This window comes from Colobus angolensis, unplaced genomic scaffold, assembly GCF_000951035.1.
Source record: "Colobus angolensis palliatus isolate OR3802 unplaced genomic scaffold, Cang.pa_1.0 Scaffold19, whole genome shotgun sequence".
NCBI lineage: Eukaryota > Metazoa > Chordata > Mammalia > Primates > Cercopithecidae > Colobus > Colobus angolensis.
Window position 1 is genome coordinate 15568823 of NW_012115043.1, and position 25361 is coordinate 15594183.

At 36.2% G+C, this 25361-nt stretch overlaps 1 protein-coding gene and 1 pseudogene across 1 annotated transcript in view; both read left to right on the forward strand.

Moving 5' to 3' along the window:
* Window positions 1–25361, forward strand: part of RFX7 (regulatory factor X, 7) — a 155358-nt gene that overhangs the window by 24808 nt on the left and 105189 nt on the right. The gene's annotated exons all lie outside the window — the stretch shown is intronic.
* LOC105510652 lies at window positions 13066–20226 on the forward strand (annotated as a pseudogene).

Below are 25361 nucleotides of genomic sequence, written 5' to 3' on the forward strand. Positions count from 1 at the left end.
CAGGATGGTCTCGATCTCCTGACCTCGTGATCCGCCCGTCTCGGCCTCCCAAAGTGCTGGGATTACAGGCTTGAGCCACCGCGCCTGGCCAATAAACTTTATTTCTTAGAGCAGTTTCAGATTCACACAAAAAAGAACCAGAAGATCCAAAATTTCCCATACATTCTCTGCCTTCACACATGCATAGCCTCCCCATTATCAACATACTGCAGTAGAGTGGTACAGTTGTTAAAACTGGTTTACCTTCATTTACACAGTATTACCCACAGTCCCTAATTTAGATTAAGCTTCACTCTGGGTGTTGTACATTCTTTGGGTTTCGTCAGATATATAATGACACGTATCCACCATTAAAGTATCATAAAGAGTAGGTTTACTACCCTAAAAATCCTCTGTGCTCTGACTATATTTTCTTCCCTCCCCTCTAACCCTTGGCAACCACTGATCTTTGTACTGTCTCCATAGTTTTGCTTTTTCCTTGCATGTCAGTAGTTGTAATCACACAGTATGTACACTTTTTAGATTTGCTTCTTTCACTTACTGTAATATGCATTTCAGTTTCTTTGATGTCTTTTCATGGCTTGTATAGCTAATTTCTTTTTGGCACTGAATAATATTTCATTAATGGATATACCACTGTTTATCCATTCACCTACCAATGACATTTGTGTTGCTTCCAAATTTTGACTATTATGAATAAATTTACTAAAAATGTGCACCAGTTTTCATATGAACATATTTTTTTTAATCTCCTTTGAGTAAATTTCATGGAGTGCACTTGCTGGGTCATAGGGTAGGAATCCATTTAGTTTTGTAAGAAACTGCCAAATGTCTTCTATTTTGCATCCACACCAGCAGTGAATGCAAGCTCTGGTTAATCGACATCCTTGTCAGGATTTGGTGGTGTCAGTGTTTTGGATTTTGGCCATTTTAATAGGTATGTGTAGTATCTGATTGGTGTTTTAGTTTGCATTTCCCTGATGACACATGATATGGAGCATCTTTTCACGTGCTTATTTGCCATCTATACATCTTTGGTAAAGTATCTGTTCAGGTCTTTGTCCCATTTTTTAATGGGGTTGAATTATAAGAATCTTTCTGTATTTTGGATAAGTCTTTTATCTAACGTGTCTTTTGTAAATATTTTTTTCTCTATCTGTACCTCATCTTTTTATTCTCTTGGCAGTGTCGTCTGCAAAACAGAAATTTTTAATTGTAATGAAGTCCAGCTCATCAATGCTTTCTTTTATGGATAGTGTATTTGGTGTTATGTCTAAAAAGTCACAAATGCAAGGTCATCTGGTTTTTCTTCTATGTTGTGTTCTAGGATAAAGTTTTGCATTTTACATGTAGGTCTATAATCGATTTGAGTTAATTTTTGTGATGAGTGTATGGTATGTCTCTAGTGTTTTTGTTTGTTTGTTTTGTTTTTGCATGTAGATATTCAGTTCTAGCACTATTTGTTGAAAAGACTGTCTTTTCTTTGTTGTATTGCCTTTGCTCCTGTGTCAGAGATCAGTTGCCTGTATTTCTGTGACTCTTCTGAAGAGGACTGTAGAGGATTGATATACTTTCTTTTTTAAATGTTTGGTAGAACTTACCAGTGAACCCATCTGGACCTTTTGCTTTTGGTTTGGAAAGATTATTAATTATTTATTCATTTTCTTTAACAGCTATAGCCATATTCACATTTTCTATTTCTTTTCTAATTTTGCAGATTGTGTCACCCAGGAACTGGTTCATTTAATGTATGTTATTACAGTTGTTGGCATAGAGTTGTTCATGTACTTCCTTTATTATCTTTTTAATGCCAGGGGATCTGTAGTGATGTCCCATCTTTGATTTTCAGCATTAGTAATTTGTGAATCTTTTTCTTTTTTAACCCTTCTTTTCCTAGTTTCCTGCAATGGAAGCTTAGGTTATTGATTTTAGGTCTTCTTTTCTAATATATATGTATTCAGTGCTATAAATTTCTTGCTAAGTACTGCTTTTGTTGTTTCTCACAAATTTTGACGTGTTGTGTTTTCATTTGAATTAAAGTATTTTACAATTTCTCTCAGTTTCTTCTTTGACCTATGCGTTATTTAGAAGTGCATTGTTTAATTTCCACATATTTTGGAATTTTTCAACTATCTGTGTTTATGATTTCTAGTTTAATTCCTCTGTGATATGAGAGGAGATACTGTGTAATTTCTATTTTTAAAAAAATTTGTTAAGATGTGTTTTATGGCCCAGAATATGATCTGTCTTGGTGAATGTTCCATGTGAGCTTGAGAAGAATGTGCTGTTTTTGGATGAAGTGCTCCATAAAAGTTCTTTATATCCTGTTGGTGGTGGTGTTGAGTTCAACTATGTCTTTCCTGATTTCGTGCCCATTGGACCTGTTCATTTCAGATAGAGGGATGTTGAACTACAGAACTCTTCAAGTGTAGTAGTCTATTCTGTTTCTCTTTGCAGTTCTGTCAGTTTTTGCCTTACATACTTAGAGGTTATATTGTTAGGCTCATATACATTCAGGATTATTGTGTATTCTTGGAGCCTTCACCTATTTATCACTATGTAATGCCCCTCTTGCTTTGAAGCCTGCCTTGTCTGAAATTAAAATGATAACTCCTACTTTCTTTTGACTAGTGTTAGCATGACATGTCTTTTTCCATCCATATACTTTTAATCTGTATGTATCCTTATATTTAATAAAGTTGGTTTTTGTCGACGACATATAATTGGGTCTTATTTCTTGATCCACTCGGACAGTCAGTGTCTTTCAATTGATGCATTTAGATCATTAACATTCAAAGTAATTATTGATGTATTTGGATTAGTATTTATCATACTTGTTATTTTCTGTTTATCATCCTTGCTCTTTGTTCTTATTTTTGTCTTCCTCTCTTTTTTGTTTTGCCTTATGTGGTTTTGATTGAACATTTTATTTGATTCTATTTTATCTCTTTTATTGATACACTGGTTATATTTCTTTCTTCTGCATTTTTTAGTGTTTGCCCTAGAGTTTTCAGTACACGTTTACAACTAATCCAGGTCCACTTTCAGATAACACTATACTGCTTCACAGGTATTGTGAATACCTTATAATAGCAAAATAATCCTAATTCCTGCCTTTGGTTTCTTATATTACTACCATCATTCATTTTGTTTATATAGAAGCATAGGTATCTGTATAAAAGCATACATAATTCAGTACATTGTTCCTGTGATTCTTTTGAAGAAATTATCCGTTGAATCAATTAAAAATAAGAAACATTTAAAACTTGATTTTACCTGCACTTTTTCCTTCTCTGATGCTTTTTCTTTATTTACATAGATTCGAGTTCTGACCTTTATTATTTTCCTTCTCTCTAAAGAATTCTTTTTACAGTTCTTGCAAGCAAGTCTACTGGCAACAAATTCCCTCGATTTTTGTTTTTGTGAGAAAGTATTTCTTCTTCACTTTTAAAAGAAAATTTTGTAGGTGTTAATGTTCTGGGTTGGGTTTTGTGTTTTTTTTTTTTTTTCTCTTGACACTTTGAGTGTTTCACTCCACTCTCCTTGCATGGTTTATGAGAATCAGATATAATTCTTATCTTTGCTCCTGTATAGGTATAGTATGTTTTTCCTGTAGCCTCTTTGAAGATTTTTTCATTATCTTTGATTTTCTGTAGTTTTGAGAATTATATGCCTAAGTATAGTTTTTTTGTTTGTTTTGTTTTGTTTTTGACATTTATGTTGGTTGATGTTCTCTGAGCTTCCTAGATCTGTGGTTTGGTGTCTGACATTAGTTTGGGGAAATTCTTTTGTCATTATTGTTTCAGAAATGTCTTGTGTTACTCTTTTTCCTATCCTTCTGGAATTTCCATTGCACATATGTTATGCCTTTTGTAGTTGTCCCACAGTTCTTGGATACTCTGTTCTGGGTTTTGTTTTCTTTCATTTTTTCAGTCTTTTTTCTCCTTGCTTTTCAAATTTGGTGGTTTCTACTGAGTTAAACCTCAAGCTCAGATTCTAACCTCAGCTGTGTCCAGCCTACCATTAATTGCATCAGAATTATACCTCATTTCTGGTAGTGTTTCTAATCTCTAACATTTCTTTCTAGTTCTTATAATTTTTGTCTATTTATTTATATTGTCCATCTGTTCTTATAGTCTATGTACTTTATCCAGTAGAACCCTTAGCATCTTAATCATAAACATTTTAAATTCCTGGTCTGATAATTCCAACATCCCTGCCACATTGGACTATGTTTTTGCTGTTTGTTGTGCTCTTGAAACTGGATTTTGCCTTTTACTGTCTTATAACTTTTTCTTTATAACCAGGTAGGAGTTGCTGAATAAAAGGATCTGCTGTAAATAGGCCTTTAGTAATGTGGTAGTAAGGTATGGGAGGGGGAAGCATTCTATAATGTTATCTGGGGGTTTCATCCTTTCGGAAAGCCTGTACCTCTGCCTTGTAAACTTCACAAGTGCTTCTCAGTCTCTCCAGTGCCCCCTTACTTGGAACAGGATGGCTAAACTGGTCTGGAGTTGGGTTTTGCCTTTTGCCCAGGTCAGTTATGCTCTGATAAAGCTCCAGCAGGATAGGCTCTGGTTGATTCAGTTTCTCCTGAGGGTAGCGTTATTAGGAAGAGAATGCTTTGGCATATTTCACAATGGTTCCTTTTCTCCTTCCCTTGCCTAAGGCGTGAAAGTTATCTCCAATATTCAGAGGAGGTTTTTCTTACATATTCACTGGGAAAACCTGGTCAAGCTCTTGTAAAAGTGTGGAGATGCTTGAAGATTGGATTCCCCTGGAGTTTATCTCAGACTTGTTCACTCTGAGCTTCTTGTAATTCATCAGTTATAGTTTGTTTCCCTGCTTTGGTACAGATTCTCATGGAGGTTTGTGCTTGTGGGTTTCTGTTCAGGCAAGCTACAATTTTCTGCATTTTCCTATTGGTCTCTCCAATTTGGGGGACTGTGATATGACCCCTGACCTTACCACTGTGACAAATCCTAAGAAGAGTTGTTGATTTTTCAGTATTTTTCAGCTTTTTTTCTTGTAGAACTTAGTGTTGACTTATAGCTTCCTACATGCTAGACCAGAAACCAGAAGTCGTAGCTCTTTTTTAAAAAATTAATCTGCTTCACAGTCTTTTGTAGAGCACAAGTCCAGTTTATCAGTTTTTCTTTCTATGGATAGTATGTTTGGTGCCAAGTCTAAGAACTTTGCTTCACCCTAGATCTGAAAGAGTTTATTGCTTTTTTTCTCAAATGTTTTGTATTTCTATGTTTTACATTTAAGTCTGTGATCCATTTTGAGTTAATTTTTCTGTAAGGTATGAGGCTTAGCTTGATGTTGATTTTTTAAAAATTTGTTTTAATTATAGTAAAATGCACCTAAGATAAAATTTACCACTTTAGTCATTTTTAAGAAATAGTTCAGTGGCGTTAAGTACAGTCACATTGATTGTAGCCATCAACACTAGCCATGCATAGAACTCTTCATCTTGCAGAATTGAAACTCTGCACCCATTAAACAATACCACCTCATTTTCTTCTCCTTCTGGTCTCTGATACCTACAGTTCTACTTTCTGTCTTAGAATTTCACTACTCTAGGTACCTCATGAAAGTGAAATCTTACAGTATTTGTCTAGTTTGGGGTCTTTTTTAATTTTTAATTTGATATAGTTAATAGTACATGTATATATTTATGGGTAACACGAGATACTTTGATACAGGAATGCAAAGTGTAATAATCACATCAGAGTAAATGGGGTATCCATCACCTCATGCATTTATCCTTTATGTTATAAACAGCCCAGTCATCCTTTAGTTATTTTTAAATGTACAATTTTTTTTTACTGTAATCACCCTGTTGTGCTAGCAAATGCTAGGACTTATTCATTTTTTTTTGTAACTATTAACCATCCGCACTTCCCCACACACCCCCCTCTCTCACCCTTCAAGCCTCCGGTAGCCATCCTTCTCTCTCTCTCTCACTTTCTCCCCATTAATTCAGTTGTTTTAATTTTTACCTTCCACAAGTAAGTGAGATTGTGTACTATGCTTTTTTCTGTACATGGCTTATTTCACTTAAAATAATAACCTCTAGTTCCATCTATGTTTTTGCAATGACAGGATCTCATTCTTTTTTATGACTGAATAGTACTCCATTGTATATATGTACCACATTATCCATTCATCTGTTGATGGGCACTTAAGGTTGCTTCTATATCTTGACCATTGTTAATAGTGCTGCAGTAAACATGGGAGTGCAGATATCTCTTTGACATACTGATTTCCTTTCTTTGGGCTACATACAGTGGGATTGCTGGATCATATAGAATCTCTATTTTTAGTTTTTTGAGGAGCCTGCAAACTATTCTCCATCGTGATTGTGCACCAGCCACTGTGTGCCACTAACAGTGTGTGTGGGTTCTCTTTTCTCCCCATCCTTGCCAGCATTTGTTATTGAGTAGAGTTTTTCTGTGACTGGCTTATTTTACTTAGCATAATGTCTTCAAGGTTCATTTATATTGTAGCATGCACCACAATGTTTTTCTTTTTTATGTCTGTTGAATAATATTCTATTGTATGTATCATATTTTTTTGTCCATTTATCCATCAATAGACACATGGATTGCTTCCACCTTTTAGTTATTGTGAATAGTGCTGCTCTGAACATTAGTGTATAAATGTCTGTTCTAGTCTGTACATTTATTCTTTTTGATATATACTCAGAAGTGGAACTGCTGGATCATACGGTAATTTTAACATTTTGATGAACCACCATACTGTTTTCCATAATAGCCGCACCATTTTCCATCCCCACCAGTAGTACACAAGGATTCCACCTTCTTCACATCTTCACTAACACTTGTTAATTTTCTGGGGTTTTGTATGTTTTTTCTTTTTAATAGTAGCTATCCTAATGGATGTGGGGTGGTATCTCTTTTTTTTAACCTATGAGTGTCTGATTGCTTTAGCATCATTTGTTAGAAAAGCTGTCTTTCCTCCGTTTAATAACTTTCATTTTTGTCAAAACTCACTTGAGCATATTTGAGTGAGTTTATTTCCAGGTTCTTAGTAATGCTTCACTAATGTATGCTTCTGTCCCTGTGCTGATAGCAGGGTAATGACAAGCTTCATAAAATGAATTGGGAAGTTTTCTCTCATCTTCTGTCTTCTGTAAAGGAATGTGTAGAATTGGTGTTAGTTCTTAAATGTTTAGTAGAAATCTCTAGTGAACTAAACATCTGGGCATTTACATTGAATTTTAAAGTTTTGTTAATCAAACTTGTGTCAACATAATGAGAGTTGAAAGGGTAAAATCACTCTGGGAGGAGAAGTGAGAGAAGATAGTTGCAATATAACTGAAAGAAGATCAGTATTTGAGATAAAGACATTTTACAGATTTCTAAGAGAGAAACAAAATTTGGGCAAAAAGCATAATCAGGCATTTCATAGAAAGGAAATATGTTCAAAAACCTACAGAAACTTGTTCAGACTTGTTAGTTCTCAGGGAAAGGCAAATTAGGACAGCCTTTTCCTACCCAATGGAATTGGCAAAACTTGAGTTTTCTGCTACTGGCAATTACAGCTATCTGCTCTGAAGACTGAAGTGTTACTCACAACTTCATTTTTTGTTCTCTCTCCTTTGGTGATGTAGAACATTTAATTCAGACTAGGGAGTTGGAGAAATTAGACAGTATTTGTTGGAGTGTGTGCTTTGTCTTAAATTTTCATAAAAAACTATTCCTTCTTAGGGGAAAATACTCATCTTTTGCCTTTATTGTCTTAGTAGATGCCTTTATAAGTATTCAGGTGCCTTTTGATTCTAGACAATATGATCGTTTTAGATGTTTCTATGTTTACTGCTTGTTCTCGTTGGTCAGTTACTTCTTTAAACTTTGTGCTTTGAGGTTCACAGATTTTTAAGCATGCCTAGTTTGAACTGTAGCAGGTTTAGAGTAAGGTGAGTGTTTAACCCTCACTCCAATTTGATTTCATTAAGTTCCTTTTGTGGTCTGAAGAGCATAAGACTAAAATAAGATTATTTGGGGTAAGATTTTAATTACATTCATATTATATTCCATTGCCATTATTACTTGAATGTAGGTGTGGGTAGATAGTATAGCTCCATAGATCATTGCCTTTTGGTTTTGATCAAATCAAAAAGGTGTTCCTGATCATTTAGTTATTATAGTTTACATTAGAATATTGTTAGGATCTAGACCCTCAAAGCTTTAGCCTACAATACTCTCATATTGCTTACAAATACTCTGGCACTGATTTTCACTGGGTTTGTAGGAATAGCCTTACCTGTGCTTTTACATCAGCATTCCCCAACATGGTCTAGTAGTTTTTCAAGATGATCCATGAAAATAAAGTGTTTTTTTCATTAGTTTGGGAAATGATATATAGGATAGCTCTCCAACCCACTCTCAAATGGATACAACGTATGTGAGCATATTCAGGTTCATGATCAGGCCAGGCTTGGTGGCTCATGCCCGTAATCCCAACACTTTGGGAGGCCAAGGTGGGCAGATCACTTGAGGCCAGGAGTTCGAGACCAGCCTGGCCAACATGGTGAAACCCCGTCTCTACTAAAAATACAAAATTAGCCAAGCGTGGTGGTACATACCTGTAATCCCAGCTACTCGGAGGCCAAGGCAGGAGAATCACTTGAACCCGGGAGGTGGAAGTTACAATGAGCCAAGATTGGGCCACTGCACTCCAGCCTGGGGCAACAGAATGAGACTCCATCTCAAAAAAAAAAAGGTTTTGTTACAGGAAAGTGGTCCCAATCAGACTCCATGAGACGGTTCTTGGATTTAATGCAAGAAGTAATTCAGGGCAGGACCATAGAGTGAAGTGAAAGCAACTTTATTAAGAAAGTAAAGGAATGACAGAGAAACCCTGAGGGCTGCTGGTTGCCCTTATTTGTGGTTATTTCTTGATGATAGGCTAAATAAGGAGTGGATTATTCATGCTCCCCTTTTTAGACCATGTAGGGTAACTTCCTGATGTTGCTATGGCATTTGTAAACTGTCATGGTGTGGGTGGGAGTGTGGCAGTGAGGACGACCAGAGGTCACTCTCATGGCCATTTTGGTTTTGGTGGGTTTTGGCTGGCTTCTTTTCTGCAAACTGTTTTATCAGCAAGGTCTTCATGACCTGTATCCTGTGCTGACTTCCCGTCTCATCCTGTGACTTAGAATGCCTTTACGTCTGGGAATGCAGCCCAGTAGGTTTCAGCCTCATTTTACCCAGCTTCTATTTAAGATGGAGTTGCTCTGGTTTACACATCTCTGAGAGTTTCATGATCAGTTTTGTATTATCAGGATAGGGGAACTTAATCCTTAAATTAAAATCCAGTTTTAAACAATATTAAAATCCTGGCTTATTTTATTTAACCCAGCAATTCCTAAATTTACCTGAACTTTAGCCACTTTCTCTGTGGGTTACCTACGTATATGAGGAGGAACAGTCTTCACAAAGTGTGCTTCTAGAATACTGGCGATATGTCACTAATCTATACTAATTTTGCAGTTTTCTATTTGTTCCAGGTTGTCATATGGTTGGCTTCTGACATCTTCAGATACCTTTTATACTTGACAACTGACTCCTGCCTGTGTTATATTATAATCCCTTACTGACTATAATACATAAATGCCTTATTGTCTGTGCCTGTGGTTCTTGGTTTTCAGTGAAGAACAGTAAGATCTTAGATTAGTCACTTTTTTTTTGGTGGGAGGGGCAGATATTGAGATACTGATCACTTTGCTGTCCTAGTAAAATCTAGAAAGGAATTAATCTGCATGTATCATGATTGAGGGCAGTCTACCCAAGAGATTGGCAGTTTTATATACATTTTAGATGTAAGCCCTGCAAGAATAATAGGTGACCTCTTTTGTCTCAGTATGCTCAACTCTGAGACAGTCATTAAACTTTCTTTTTCTTTTTTAGAGAGGTCTTGCTCTGTCACCCAGGCTGGAGTGCAGTGCCACAGTCATAGCTCACTGCAGCCTCAGATTCCTTAACTCAAGCCATCCTCCTGTCTCAGCATCCCACATAGCTGGATCTATAAGCACACATCACCACACATGGCTTGTTTATTTTATTTATTTTATTTTATTTTATTTTATCTTATTTTTTGTAGAAGCAGGGTCTTGCTCTGTTGTCCAAGTTGGTCTCAAACTCCTGGCTTCAAGTAATCCTCCTGCCTTAGCCTCCCAAAGTGTTGGGATTACAGGTGTGAGCTATAGCTGCTGGCCCAAACTTTTAAGTATAGCCCATAAGACATGCTGTGCCATAGACACACACTGGCCAGTACCGTAGCCACTAGTTACATGTGGCTGTTGAATATTTGAAATGTGGCTGAATCAAATTGAGATGTGTTATAAGTATAAAATACACATTGGATTTCAAAGAGTTAGTATGAAAAAGATCTAAAGTATCTCAATATTTATATTCATTGCATATCAAAATGTTAATATTTTGACATTAAAATATTTTACTAAATGTAGTATCTGTTTTTTACTTCTTAATGTACTAGGTAATTTAAGATTTCTATGGTTTGGATTATATTTCTATTGGATAGTGAGACTGTAGGTACTTTTCCCATAAACTGATAAGTTTCAGAGACTACGCCTGATTATCCAGGTTTTTATAAAGCTTTCTGGTGTAGGGAAAAATTGTGTTACTTAGTAGTTTTTCTGTGTGGGTGTGTTTTTTGAACTTCTGGCCAAAAAACAAATGATTTCTTATCCATACATCGCTTTGAAGTAGCCCGAAAAGAGATTACTACCAGACATTCCTACATAGAATTATGCTTTAGGCACAGGGAGAAAAGTGAAAACTCCAGACATTTCTAACTACATCCTTAATAAATTATTTTACCTATTTCCACTAATAACTCTTCTATCTTTAAAAATATATCAGTTTTGATATCTTCCTGTCTAGAGAATCATTTGAACATTGAGGAGATTAATTCATAATTTTTTTATCTCCTTAGATAGCCTTCTCCTTTATAGATTGAAATGCTTTTAGGCTAGATTTTCTTTCCTTTGGTTCTCTTACTGCCTTGTAGAAGAGAATTTTAATATTAACTATCAAATTAGTTTTCATATTTTTTTGCCTTTAGTTATAAGAAAAGTTCTGTGATTCTTGGGTTTAAGTGGAGGACTACAGGACGTTGAACTTGGCGACTTTATTTTTTGGATCATATTCATATCAATAAAGATATTGAACTCTTTACTGCCCTAATAAGCTCTTAATTCTAGAAAAGAGTAATAAGTCATGTCTTACAAGTATACCTGTAGGCCATTTTAGCGACAATTTTAAGAAATGTTCTCATATTAATTTATATGAGACATTGGTGTAGTCCCTAATCTTCCCATTAAGCACCGTTACCTGTATATGCCATGTTAATGGAATTCTCATTTTAACTTCAGCTCTCTAAACCATTTCCATTTTGGTTTTCTTTTTTATAATCTCAGTTAAGCACCTAATACCATGGTCTGGTTTAATGCTTTTCAGTTAAAAAAAAAAAAAAAAAGACTTGTACGTACATAGCGTGTCACCTATTGGTGACACCTGAAGTACATTAAAAAAAGTGAAGTCACATTTATCCCCTTATTTTTCTCAATTTAAAGATCTGCCTTATCTCTGACACAGCGTTTTCTTTTTTTATTTTTTGAGACGGAGTCTCGCTCTTTTGCCAGGTTGGAGTGCAGTGGTGTGATCTCGGCTCACTGCAACCTCCGACTCCCTGATTCAAGCAATTCTCCTGCCTCAGCCTCCCAAGTAGCTGGGATTACAGGCATGCGCCACCACGCCCAGCTAATTTTTGTATTTTTAGTAGAGATGGGGTTTCACCATGTTGCCCAGGATGGTCTCGATCTTCTGACCTCATGATCCACCCACCTCGGCCTCCCAAAGTGCTGGGATTACAGCACTTTTATGACTTTCTTAATGTAACGTTAGATACTAAGCCACATGGATGTGTAACTTCCTCTGAAACTATGCAGTAGGGGAAGAAAAGTTGTTTTCCCCACTGCGCAATCCAGTGATGTTATCATGCCCTGTGTTTTGACTTCTTTTTAAATGTTTATGTGTTATAAAAACTTAATAACAAAAAGTTTAAAAAGCTTTTTAAACCTTTGAAAAGAAAGTAAAAGCTTAAAATCTCATCTCCCAGCAAGAACAGTCATCCTTATAGATGGGTCACTGTGCATGCAGCTATCTCATGTTTTCATTTCCTTATTTTTATGGAGATTGTTTCCTGTTCTGTAGACTAGGTAAATTTGCCTGTATTTGGAACCTGCACCTACCTCTGAAGGTTTAGCACTAGAGGGCATTGACCTTTAATTCAGCTTATTTACTGACAATATATAATGTTTCTATGACAAAGGAAGTTCCAAAATGGTAAGACTGGGGCACAAAATGTTTTTCTTGATTAAAATCCCAGTGTAAAATAGAGGCATTATTATCAGACATAATCATAGCATTTTTAACTGAATAATGGAGCCAAATTAAAATCAATATGTGACCTTGAAGAAGTCTTTTTTTATCCTAATTTATAAATGAAAGGGTTAGACTAGATTGAGTTTTATGTAGCATTCATTAAGAACCTATTGCAAGCTTCTTATTACAGTATGGCTTTTTATATAAATGTTGAATCTTTATTTAAAAAGTCTCTGGAGGAGATACAGTATGCCTCAGGGGAAAAATAATTCATCTACGTTAAGGGCGTATAGCTTGTAGTTGCAGAATAGGAATTCTTCCTGTCAAGACCATGTTTTTGGTTCCTGCTATATTTACCATGGTGTTTCTTACTAGATAAATTTATTTGAAGATCTGTTTAACTTTATATGTGCAAATGCTTTCCTATTATTTGACGTATTTGAGTCCTGTTGACTCTTTGAGCTTTTTAATATTAATATCAACCTGAAAATGCTTGCATTGAAGAAAACTGGGAAAGCACATAGATTGAGACTAAAGAGAGCAGCACAATTTGTTCAGTACTCTGCCTCCCCAAAATATGTATTTTTACAATCCTGTTAGAGCAAATTAGCATTTTTTAAATATTACAATGGTAAAATTCAGTATTTGGAGCAACCAGCAATCACATAGGGAAAGATACCAATACGTGGAAAGACAGCAAAAAAAGGAAAATAACTCATTAGAAAGCAAAAATGAGTCATTATATTCTACGCTTTCAAATAATAATCTTTCAGTATCACTCAGTGGTAGCGTAAGTAAATACTGATTAACAGTGACTCAGTAGACTGGTTATAGTGACTGAATCTTTGATTTACAGCCTTCTCTTGTATATTTTAAGTTTTTCACAGTTTAAATCAACATCAGAAGGTTTTTAGATCTCAGACTCTAGTCTCTTAGCTGTAGGTCCTACTTGGTTTATTTGCTTTCCTTTTAAAAAGATCTGCTATGTCCTTCCCCTCTTTTAACTTTTTTTTTCTTTGTCAGAGATGGGGTCTTCCTATGTTGACCAGGTGGTCTTGAACTCCTGGCCTCAAGTGATGCTCCCATCTTGACCTCCCAAAGTGCTGGGTTATAGGCATAAGCCACCACACCCAGGGCCCTCTTTTAACTTTTCATTGTAATATGTTTTGAATGTATACAAAAGGAGAGAAAAGACATTGAACTCTCAGGTCTTTTTTTTTTTTTTTTTCAGGTCTTTGTTATTCAACTTTAACAATTAGTTTCATAATCTTAATTTGTCTGTAACTCTTCACTGGTTATTTTGAAGAGAATTCCAGACATCATATCACATTTACAGTTTGTTTGAATCAGTGTCCTTATAGCTACTGGTGGATATCTCTTAAACTCTAGATCCCTTTAAAAAATTCTTGAAGTTTTTTATTTGTTGAAGAAATTGGATCCTTTGTCCTATGGAGTTTCCCACAGTCTGGATTTGCTTGATTTTATCTTCATGGTGCTATGTAGCATATTCCTCTTCCCCCTTATTACTATAAATTGGTAGTTAAGTACAGATACGTTTCAGTATTTCAGCAAGAATACTTTGTAGGTGGTGGTGTGTACTTACACTGGGAGGCTAAGCCCCTTTTTCTCTAATGGAACATACTTCCTTGACTATAATGAACTAGATATAGTGTTGCTCTAGGGAGAGATGTTTTTCTTTTGAGGGCATCTGAGGCAAAAGTCATTCCAGGTCCCATTCTTCTGTTTCTTTTTTATACTCCCTCCACTATGGCACTCTGCCTTTGAATTTCAGGTTAGGGATTGTTGGGAAGAGACTATTACCAACCTGTTGTATGCTCCTAAATTATTTAGTTAAGAATATAGAAACCAAATGACTATTCTGAATAGTAGCAAATACAGTATATCTAAAAATGTTTTCCCATCTCTTTAGGTTTCCTGTGGTACATGTAGCCACTGTCCCTATGGGAAAGGTTCAGCTAGCATTGCTGTATCAAGTTCTGAATATATCATTGCCCTTTTGTACCTAAGCTTTCTTGAACATTCTGCAAAGACTTAATAAGTGATATTTATAACACCACAATTTTCTGGATTTTGAACTAATTCAGCACTAGCAAGGCCATATTCTCTTCCTGGGGGAGAGAAAGCAGAGTCAGTGCCCAGATGCACTTAAGTGATATATTTACCTCTAGCATTCCAGAATCCTGGAAAGCCCATCTTCCTGCAATCCACCCCTTGAATCTGTTTTAATACCCCTTTGACTTGTATGGTTCTAACATATAGTTTATATCAATGACCATGATCCAAATACTTTTTTCCACACTCCTATCCCTGCCTTGCTTCCCTTTCTCTCCCTTCTCTTTCTTCCATCCTTCCTTTTATTGATCATATGTTTATAATTGCCTAATGTGTACCAGGCAAAGTGCTAGACTTAGGAAGCAGGTTAAGAAGACATAGGCCTTGTGTGCAAGGGAAGGGATGGCCCACTGGGACATTTCATTATCTATCTGAAAAAAAAAAAGATCACATCACACATAGAATCCAGAAAAACTCAGCCCCCAAATGTGAAAAGCAGAAGTTTAGAAGAAAATAAAATAACATTGTGAGCTCACGATAAGGAAGATTTTTAAAAACACATCAAAAGCACTTTTCATAAAGAAAAATATTTGGCTAAATTAACATAAAAACTTTCCTTGGACAATGAACACTTAAAAAAAAGCAACATGCTGCTGATGGCAGGAAGTTATTTGTAACTCAAGTAATTGACAAAAGATTAGTATCTAAAGTATAAAAAGAGCTCCTATTAGTAAATAAAATAATAAAAACAACCACATAGAAAAAGGGGTAAAGGATATGAGTAGGCAGTTCACAGAAGAAAACTTAGTGGTCAGTAAATACATTAAGGTGTTCAACATCACTGATAAAGAAATGCGTTTTAAAACAAAATATTTCGTACCCATCTGATTGGCAGAAGTCTGTCATTACCAATTTTGGAGAGGATAGAGAGAAATCAGTCTTACACACAGCTGATGGAGTAGAGATTGGCCAAAATTACCTTGAAAGGCAATTTGGCAATAATCAGAAAGTTAAAGATAAACATACTGTAGTGTGTGTGCGTATATTTGTGTATGTGTCCAAGAAAAAGTCCTGCAATAAGAATAACAAGATCTCCGTACCAAATATTTGTTACAGTGTTGTATGTTACAGCACAGAGCTGGAAATACCATAAGAGCCCATTATTAAAGAATAAATAAAGCAGTATGTTCAAACAGTGGAATACTGTGTATATTAGTTTGCTAGGGCAGCCATAACAAAGTACCACAGACTTGATGGCTTAAGTAATAAAAATTTATTTTTTACCAGTTCTGGTAGCTTGAGGTCCAAGATCAAGGTACCAGCATGGTTGATGCCTTCTGAGTGCTGTATCCATTCCATCAGATACAGCCCTCGGGGGTTAGGGCTTCAACATACAAATTTGGGGAGGGGTCTGGACACAATTTAATCCACACTTCTATGTAACAGTTAAAATGGATAAACTAGAATGTACCAAAATAGATAAACTTCTAATGCCTATTAAGTAAATTTAAAAAAAAAAAAAAAGAATGATACATGCAGCAGAACTTAATGCCTGTGAAGTAAACAAAACTATTATATTGTTTATGGAGATAGTCAACATTTGTGGTAAATGTATATACATTCATGGGAATAATAACTTCTGGATAGTGGTCACCACTGAGAAAGGAATGGTGGAATGAGATAGGAAAAGATCCCATGGGGACTTTGTCTGTAATATTTTCTTCCTTAAGGAAAAAGTTCAGGTTTGTTCAAACTGGCTAGCAGGTACATGGGTGTTATATTATTCTTTATAACTTTCCTATATGTTTGGAACCTGATAATATTTTTTAAAAAGCAAAGAAAATATTATATCAATGAATGAAATAATGTTACTAATAGAAGTTGAATATTCATTTGAGTAATATGATCTAGTAATCAAACATCAGGCACAAGTTACCTCATGATAAAGTTCATTCTTCTGGTTGAAATTAATTTTTATGTTTAGAACAACAATAAAATCAATAAATTTTTATAGCATCCTGTGTCGAAAGCAAGAAGTTTACTTTCCATACATAAAAAGTGTGAGCTTTTGAAATGACTCAGTTGTAAAGCATTGAGTTGCGTATATTAGGGAACTTCTTATAATGTAACACAATACACAGGATATGACATTTTGTTCTAGAGCAGTGGCTCTCAACTAGGAACATGTGGAAATAATGCCAGGCAATTTTGCTTGTCAAAATGTCTAGGAAGCACTCCTGGCATTTAGTGAACACCATCATATGATTCCAAACATCTTATAATGCATTCGATAAACCCATAAAGTAAAGCAGGGTGCCATCCTGAATGTCAGTACCTGGTTGAGAAACACTGGTCTTTGGTTAATTTCCTTTCATGAAAACTAGAGCAGGCAAGCACTGTGAACAATGACTATTTCAAAGGCAACTTGGATTACAGAGAGAAACAGAACTGATACTTCGAAATCTGTTGATTAGGCACTGGTAGTATCTAAAGGAAGTTTTTTCTTAATTTTATGATCCTAATTATTTTTTATTAGGTAAAATTAATAACATAAAAATTAACCACATAAAGTGTACGATTCAGTAGCATTTAGTTACTTTACAGTGTTATGTAGCCATCACCTCTATCTAGTTCCAGAACATTTTTCATCATTTAAAAGGAATATGCATTAAGCAGTCACTCTTCATTTCCCCAACCCCAACCAACCACTCGTCTGCTTTCTGTCTCTCTGGATATAGATATTCTGGAGATTTTGTATATAGGGAATCATATAATATGTGACCTTTTATGTCTGCCTTCTTTCACTTAGCATAAAGTTTTCAAGCTTTATCCGTATTGTAGCATGTGCCGGTACTTCATTCCTTTTTATGGTTGAATAATATTTCATTTTAATAATATGTCACATTTTGTTTATCCGTTCATCCATCAGTGGTCATTTGGGTTGTTTCCTCCATTTGACTTTTGTGAATAGTGCTACTATGAACATTCGGCACATTTGTGTAGAGGTTTTTGTTTGCATTCCTATTTTTATTTCTTTGGGTGGAATTGTTAGAACAAGTGGTAATTCTGTGTTTCAGCTTTCTGAAGACATATCAGGTTTTTCAAGAGCAGCCACACTATTCGTTCATTACCACAAGCAATGTACAAGGATTCCAATTTCTCCCCATCCTTACCAAAAGAATCTATTATTTTTAAGAAAACAAAGTAAATGAATTTAAATGTCTGCATGGTGTGATTCCAAGTGTTTTTTATTTCCTTTTTTTCTGGCTACACCTTTTTAGAATAAGCCACCATTATGACTATTATTATTTTAAAAAAACATATAAAATTTTGTTTTATAGCGTATGAGCAAACAAAAGTAAAAGTAAATACTTTTCATTTAATATAAGCAAGTATAAGGTAAAAATAAGATTTGCTATGATGGACTGTGAGCCAAGTCACAACCTGCAAAAGTGATCTGAAGTCAATGTGTTTTTAACAGAATTAATTATTTTATAGGAGTAGAAGCTAAGAGTTTGATTTGTCCTGGCAAGGATAAAATGTAAGAGCTTCTTCTAGTTGTACCTCCTCTATCTCAGATTGTCTTTGGGTTAAATCTAGTATCTGGTATTCACAGATACCTCTGTTTCTACAACACAAGAAATTTGAATCAAGTATATAGGAATTGTGAGTTACTCTGACTTCAGACTTGAGGACTCCAAATAAGTGTAAACATTGCATTGAACTTTTGGATAGAGGCTAAACTTGGTGTTGGAAGGGATAAGTGAGAGTCTTCTAGAATATTTTCTGCAGTAGAAAATAGTTCATCAACAATTTGTTGAAACTGGGGAACAGATTCTGAAATGTTTCTAGCAAACAAGTTATCTAAATGTTCTTTCTTTCTGTCATACTGTTGCTTACACTGTATTATATATTGTATATGTTTGGTCCGTGACTGCTAATTTCTTTATTGTATCATGTTTATGTTTGAATAAAGGGAAATATTACATGGTTATTTTTGTAACGTATTTCTTTGTGAGAAAGTAGGATTAGACTAATTTTTAATTTTTAAACACGTGCTTCCTAAAATGTATTATTTCTTTTGTATAGCTCCCCTAGATAAGAAAGCTTTATCCAGCTTCACCCTATAGTTTGATTTACAGAAAACACAATATGCTTTCTCAAGCTATATCTCTGTTGCTTAAATTTTTATCTGCTTTATTGCTGGTGTTTTCCCCCTCTTCCCTACTGCTTTATATCAATAACATTCTGGTAATATGACTTGAGATGTAAATCTTGAAAGATTTAGAAGATAAGTAGTTAGCATGTTCCATAAATGTAATACTTATGATACCACAGCACAATTATGGTACTGATATTTTGTTTTTTAAAATCTAATACCAAAATACCAGAGTGATACTATTTAATTAAAATTTTTGTGGAAGTTAAAAATCAGCAAAACTGGAAGTTCAATGACTGTTTTATCAATTATCAGCAATCATCAATTTAAAAAATTAGAAAAATATTAATGTTGAGCATACATTGTCATTTGAACAAAAGTTGTTTGCAGATAAAATTAGTAATATCGTTTTATTCAAAAGTAAAAAATGGCCTCAGAGGCTGCCCATCTGCTGGTCCCCACACCACACGTGCTTTCCCTGCCTGGGTGTTGTTGCTTTCGTCGCCACCACTGCACCATGGCTGTCATCACCAGCCAGTTAATGCACTCGGGGTTTTCCTTGTCCACATCCTTGGGCGAGAAAAATCATCAAGCACATGATGGTCATCAGCATCACATAGTTTGCTGCAGTGACCAGCCACACAGTAGTGTTCCTTGACCAGACAGAGGACATATTGGCAAAATATAAAGAGGGAATTGAGAAAAGCCTTAGGAAAGCGACAAAGAAGTTGTAGAAAACCCTAAGGCTGGTGATGAATTTGTGGAGAGAACCCTAAGCAGCATATCAACCAGCACAGATGCAACATCCATAGTCCACAGCACAGACCTGGTGGTAGAGGCCGTTGTAGAAAATCTAAAGGTGAAAATCAAGCTCTCCTAGAGGTTGGACAAGTTTGTTGCTGAACATACAACTTTGCCAGCAACACTTCCTCTTTGCAAATTACAAGCATAGCCAATGCTACCACCAAACAAGACCAATTTGCTGACCTCCATTTACTCAACCCAGTGCCCATGATGAAACTTGCAGAGGTCTTTAAAACACCAATGACCACCCAAAAGACATTTGAATCTTTGGTAAACTTGAGTAAAACCTTGGGAAAGCATCCTGTTTCTTGCAAGGACACTCCTGGGTTTATCGTCAGCCGTCTCAGGATTCAACACCTCATGAAAGCAGTCAAGCTGCATGAATGACTTGACATATCCAAGGAAATCACTGACACTGCTATGAAGTTAGGAGCCAGGTACCCCAGGGGCTCATTTGAGCTTCTAGATTACGTTGGACTGGATTCTGTGAAGTTCATCATGGATGGATGGCATGAAATAGATATGAAGAACCCCATATTTCAGCCCAGCCCATCCTTGAAAAAGCTGATGGCAGAGAAGAAGCTTGGCAAGAAGTCTGGAGAAGGATTTTACAAATACATAAGATGCTCAGCTTCTCTGGCCCTGAGAAGAACCCTTGTGAGCGCTTACCAGCCAGCACCCAAAGTGCCTATGAGAATACTCTTTGGTCAGACATTCCCTCACACAGCACAGTCTATTCAATATGCATTTTGATCGTAATCTATATGAAGTTATTTTTACACTAGTTACAGTAGTAACAGATTCCACCATTAAGAACTAATTCCCATGTTTAGTCTGTTTATTTCTGTGTACTTTCTGAAAAGCTTTATACTGTTGGTGCCTTGGAACAAATGCTGTCATTTTTGTAAAGAATTGCCTGAATTCATTCTCTCATAAGGGGAAGATACTTGCTCTGAGAGTCAGAGTGAGAGTATATTGTGTTCATTGTTGCCGCATGGCAGTCACAAGCCATTGGGACAGACAGGGTGTGTCTGTGGAGTGCTGCAGCAAGCAGCACCTGAATCTTGCCTTTATGAGAACATTTTGCCCCTTGCAGCTTTGAGCCTTACCCTACCTTCTGGGCACAACATAAGATGTTATGTCTCCATTCAACTAATCATCAAGATGCTGCTGCTGCATTGGTGGACTTATCTCCATGTGCTTGGTTTGCAGTAAGAGGTTGGCTCTCCTGGTCATTCAGTTCCACAGATCGTAATAATTACTATCTGTCAGTTCTGGTTTTTTTCTTCCCCACAAGAAATCAGTGTTGCAAAATTGCCTATAAATGGACTCTAATAAAATATAGTCTTTTAGTCTGTCAAAATTTGAGTTGAAATAAACATGTATAAAATAAAATTGTTTAAGAAACCCCAAAATAAAAAATGAACATTTAAATTATGAAATACTTAAAAGTCAAATATTATCTACTTTTATTAAGTGCAGGCTCAGATGTGTATTGGTGGTTTATTATTGAGTGATACGTGTATTTTTGTGCATATTTTTCCAGCTGCTGAAAATGCTTTCTTAACTAGTTGGAGTAATGGTAAAAAGAGAGATAATTGCAAATATATTCTTCTAACTCCTTTGTCCATAGGTAATTCCATTTCGTTTTTGATAACTTTGATGTTTTGTTATTTGAAATTTTATTTACTTGAATTTTCATATATTTAATTTTTAATCAAAGTTTTAGGAACTTACAATTTATTGACTTAGAAAGATATTACAAAACCTGCCGAGAAAAACCACAGTTACCCAAACCATTAACTCATTGCCTGTCAGAAAGAACCAGGTCCTTTCTCTTCTTTTACATCCCTACCTCTGTCCAGTGACAAACATTGGCCAGAGAGGAAGGGAAGCCCTACTGATCGTGAAAAGTCCAGCTTCCTGGGTTATCACAGAGGGTAGAGAGTGATTTCACAGAGCAAAGAGAAAATAGCCAGCCTAAATAGATTTAATTTCTAAGATATCTCTTTTTAACTTTCTGAATATACTTTAAAAATAGAGATATAGACCAATGGAATAGAACAGAGCCCTCAGAAATAATACCACACATCTACAGCCATCTGATCTTTGACAAACCTGAGAGAAACAAGAAATGGGGAAAGGATTCCCTATTTAATAAATGGTGCTGAGAAAATTGGCTAGCCATAAGTAGAAAGCTGAAATTGGATCCTTTCCTTACTCCTTACATGAAAATTAATTCAAGATGGATTAGAGACTTAAATGTTAGACCTAATACCATAAAAACCCTAGAAGAAAACATAGGTAATACCATTTAGGACATAGGCATGGGCAAGGACTTCATGTCTAAAACACCAAAAGCAATGGCAACAAAAGCCAAAAGTGACAAATGGGATTAATTAAACTAAAGAGCTTCTGCACAGCAAAAGAAACTACCATCAGAGTGAACAGGCAACCTACAGAATGGGAGAAAATTTTTGCAATCTACTCATCTGACAAAGGGCTAATATCCAGAACCTACAAAGAACTCAAACAAATTTACATGGAAAAAACAACCCCATCAAAAAGTGGGCAAAGGATATGAACAGACGTTTCTCAGAAGAAGACATTCGTACAGCCAACAGACACATGAAAAAATGCTCATCATCACTGGCCATCAGAGAAATGCAAATCAAAACCACAATGAGATACCATCTCACACCAGTTAGAATGGCAATCATTAAAAAGTCAGGAAACAACAGGTGCTGGAGAGGATGTGGAGAAATAGGGACACTTTTACACTGTTGGTGGGATCATAAACTAGTTCAACCATTATGGAAAACAGTATGGCGATTCCTCAAGGATCTAGAACTAGATGTACCATATGACCCAGCCATCCCATTACTGGGTATATACCCAAAGGATCATAAATCATGCTGCTATAAAGACACATGCACACGTATGTTTATTGCGGCACTATTCACAATAGCAAAGACTTGGAATCAACCCAAATGTCCATCAGTGACAGACTGGATTAAGAAAATGTGGCACATATACACCATGGAATACTATGCAGCCATAAAAAAGGATGAGTTTGTGTCCTTTGTGGGGACATGGATGCAGCTGGAAACCATCATTCTCAGCAAACTATCGCAAGAACAGAAAACCAAACACCGCATGTTCTCATTCATAGGTGGGAACTGAACAATGAGATCACTTGGACTCGGGAAGGGGAACATCACACACCGGGGCCTATCATGGGGAGGGGGAAGCGGGGAGGGATTGCATTGGGAGTTATACCTGATGTAAGTGACGAGTTGATGGGTGATGACGAGTTGATGGGTGCAGCACACCAACATGGCACAAGTATACATATGTAACAAACCTGCACATTATGCACATGTACCCTAGAACTTAAAGTATAATAATAATAATAATAAATATATATATAAGTATATAGTATCCAATTTGTGTTTCTTGAATGCAGGGTCTTCCCTTAACCTTTGTGAGGATTAAAGTTTTGTTTTCTTTTTGCATAGTGTTATTTCTTCCAAGTAAGGGTGTCACCCCCTTTTTTCTCTGTCTTTCATATTGGAGAGTTTTTTCCAGTTGTCTATCCATCTGAGTATATTTAAGAGTGGGGCACAAAAAGTTGATAGGAAGCTCTTCACGTGTAGATGGTGCTTCTGCTTTCCAATTCAGTAGGTCTGTAGTGGGACCCAGAAATTTGCATTTTTAACTAGTTCCCAGGTATGCTGATACTGTTAGTCCAGGAATCATATTTTAAGGACCACTTTATTAGGGAGTGCTTTTGTGATTCTATGATCTATGATCTATGGAAGGGAATGGAGGGGAAGGAAACAGCTTGGGCAGAGGGAAGGTTGAACTGCAATGCTGAAGAGTTCCGAAGATAGAGTGACCAATCAAAGCTGTCTCAAGTTGGGGGAAGGGGCTGGTCCTTAATATCCCTATGTTGATTAGTGTCTAGATATGGGCTGTCCCTGGAAATTAGTATGACCTTGAGAAGTGATATTTCCTTCAGCCTAAGCAGTCATACCCAAGGGCACAGACACTGAATGCTGACAGACACTGAGGGCTTTGTGCTGCACTCCACTGCACTGCACTGCACTGCACTCCCAGCAGTGGGTCAAAATTCTTTCCTGGAAACGGAAATGGGGCATTGCATTATGTTGTCTGTACATGATCCTTCCCAGTCAGCAGGGAAGCCTCATCCTGAGACAGCTACTTTTTCTAATTTTTCCTTTACCATGTATTAATTTTACCTACTCTAGAACTTCATGTAAGTTAAATCATACAGAATGAACTTTTCTAGGTGTTTTATATGGCTCAGTATAATATCTATTAGATTCATCCATGTTCCTCTATGTATGTATGGGTTTCTTTTAATTGCTGAGTAGTATTCCATTGTGTGACTATGCCACAAAGTGCTTATTCATTCTTACATTGATATCATTTGCATTGTTTCCAGTTTGGAATTATTATAAAGATGCTATGAACATTCTTTTTCTTCAACATCTGTTTTGTGGACATCTAGTTTGATTCCTGTTGGATAAATGCTTACGGTAGGTTTATATCTAAATGCTAAACTAGTCCAAGGTGGTTTTGCGTTTCACATTCCCACCATAAATGTATGAGAGTTATGGTTGCTTCAAATCCTTGCCAATATTTGGGTTTTTGGCATTTTTAATTTAAGCCTCCTAATGATATATCATTGGGATTTTGATTTGTATTTCCTTGGTGGCTTGGTTCCTTGAACATCTTTTCATGTGTTTATTGGACATTTTTGTACATTTTTGTGAAATATCTATTCCAGTTGTTTGCTCTATATTTATTGAGTTACCTGTCTTTTACTACAGAGTTGTAGGAGTTCCTTATATATTCTGGGCATAAGTGTTTTGTCAGATATGTTTTTCGAGTATTTTATTTAGTTGGTGGTTTTTTTCCTTTCTTAACTGATGTATTTCAGTGAATGGAAGTTTACTGTTATTTTGATTGGGTCTGATTTATTTTTTGTTTTTAGAAACGGTCTCGCTCTGTTGTCCTGGCTGAAGTGCAGTAATATGATCAGAGCTCACTGAAGGCTTGAACTCCTGGGCTCAAGCGATTCTCAGCCTCCAAGTAGCTAAGGGCTACAGGCATGCACCACCATGCCTGGATTTTTAAAAAAAAATTGCAGAAATAGAGTCTCACCGTGTTGCCCAGGCTAGTCTCAGACTCCTGGCCTCAAGCAGTTTTTCCGCCTTGGCCTCCCAAAGCCTTTTTAAAAATGTTTATTGCAGCGGGGCACAGTGGCTCATGCTTGTAATTCCAGCACTTTGGGAGGCCGAGGTGGGTGGATCACCTGAGGTCAGGAGTTCAACACCAGCATGGCCAACACGGCAAAACCCCATCTCTACTGAAAATACAAAAATCAGCTGGGCGTAGTGGCCTAGCTACTGGGGAGGCTGAGGCAGCAGAATCACTTGAACCCTGGAGGTGGAGGTTGCAGTGAGCCGAGATCACACCACTGCACTCCAGCCTGGGTGATATAGTGAGACTGTGTCTCAAAAAGAAAAAAAAATATTTGCTGTTTCAACCCTAAGAAATCTTTGTCTGCTCTCACATCAGAATATTCTCCTATGGTTTCTTCTAGACACTTTAAGCTTCAACTCAAATTTTTCTATAGTATGAGGTTTGTACATTTGTTTACAGATGTGTCTAGTTACTCCATCAGAATTTGTAGTAACTATTTTCTTTTGTCCCTTGAATTGCTTTGGTACCTCTGCTGCAAATCAGTTTACTGTCAGTAGAAGTCAGGTATCATTAGTCAGGTTTCATTCATATAACTTTTTCACTACATGCAATGTTAGTTTTTTCTGGCTGCTTTCTTTTCTTTTCTTTTTTTTTTT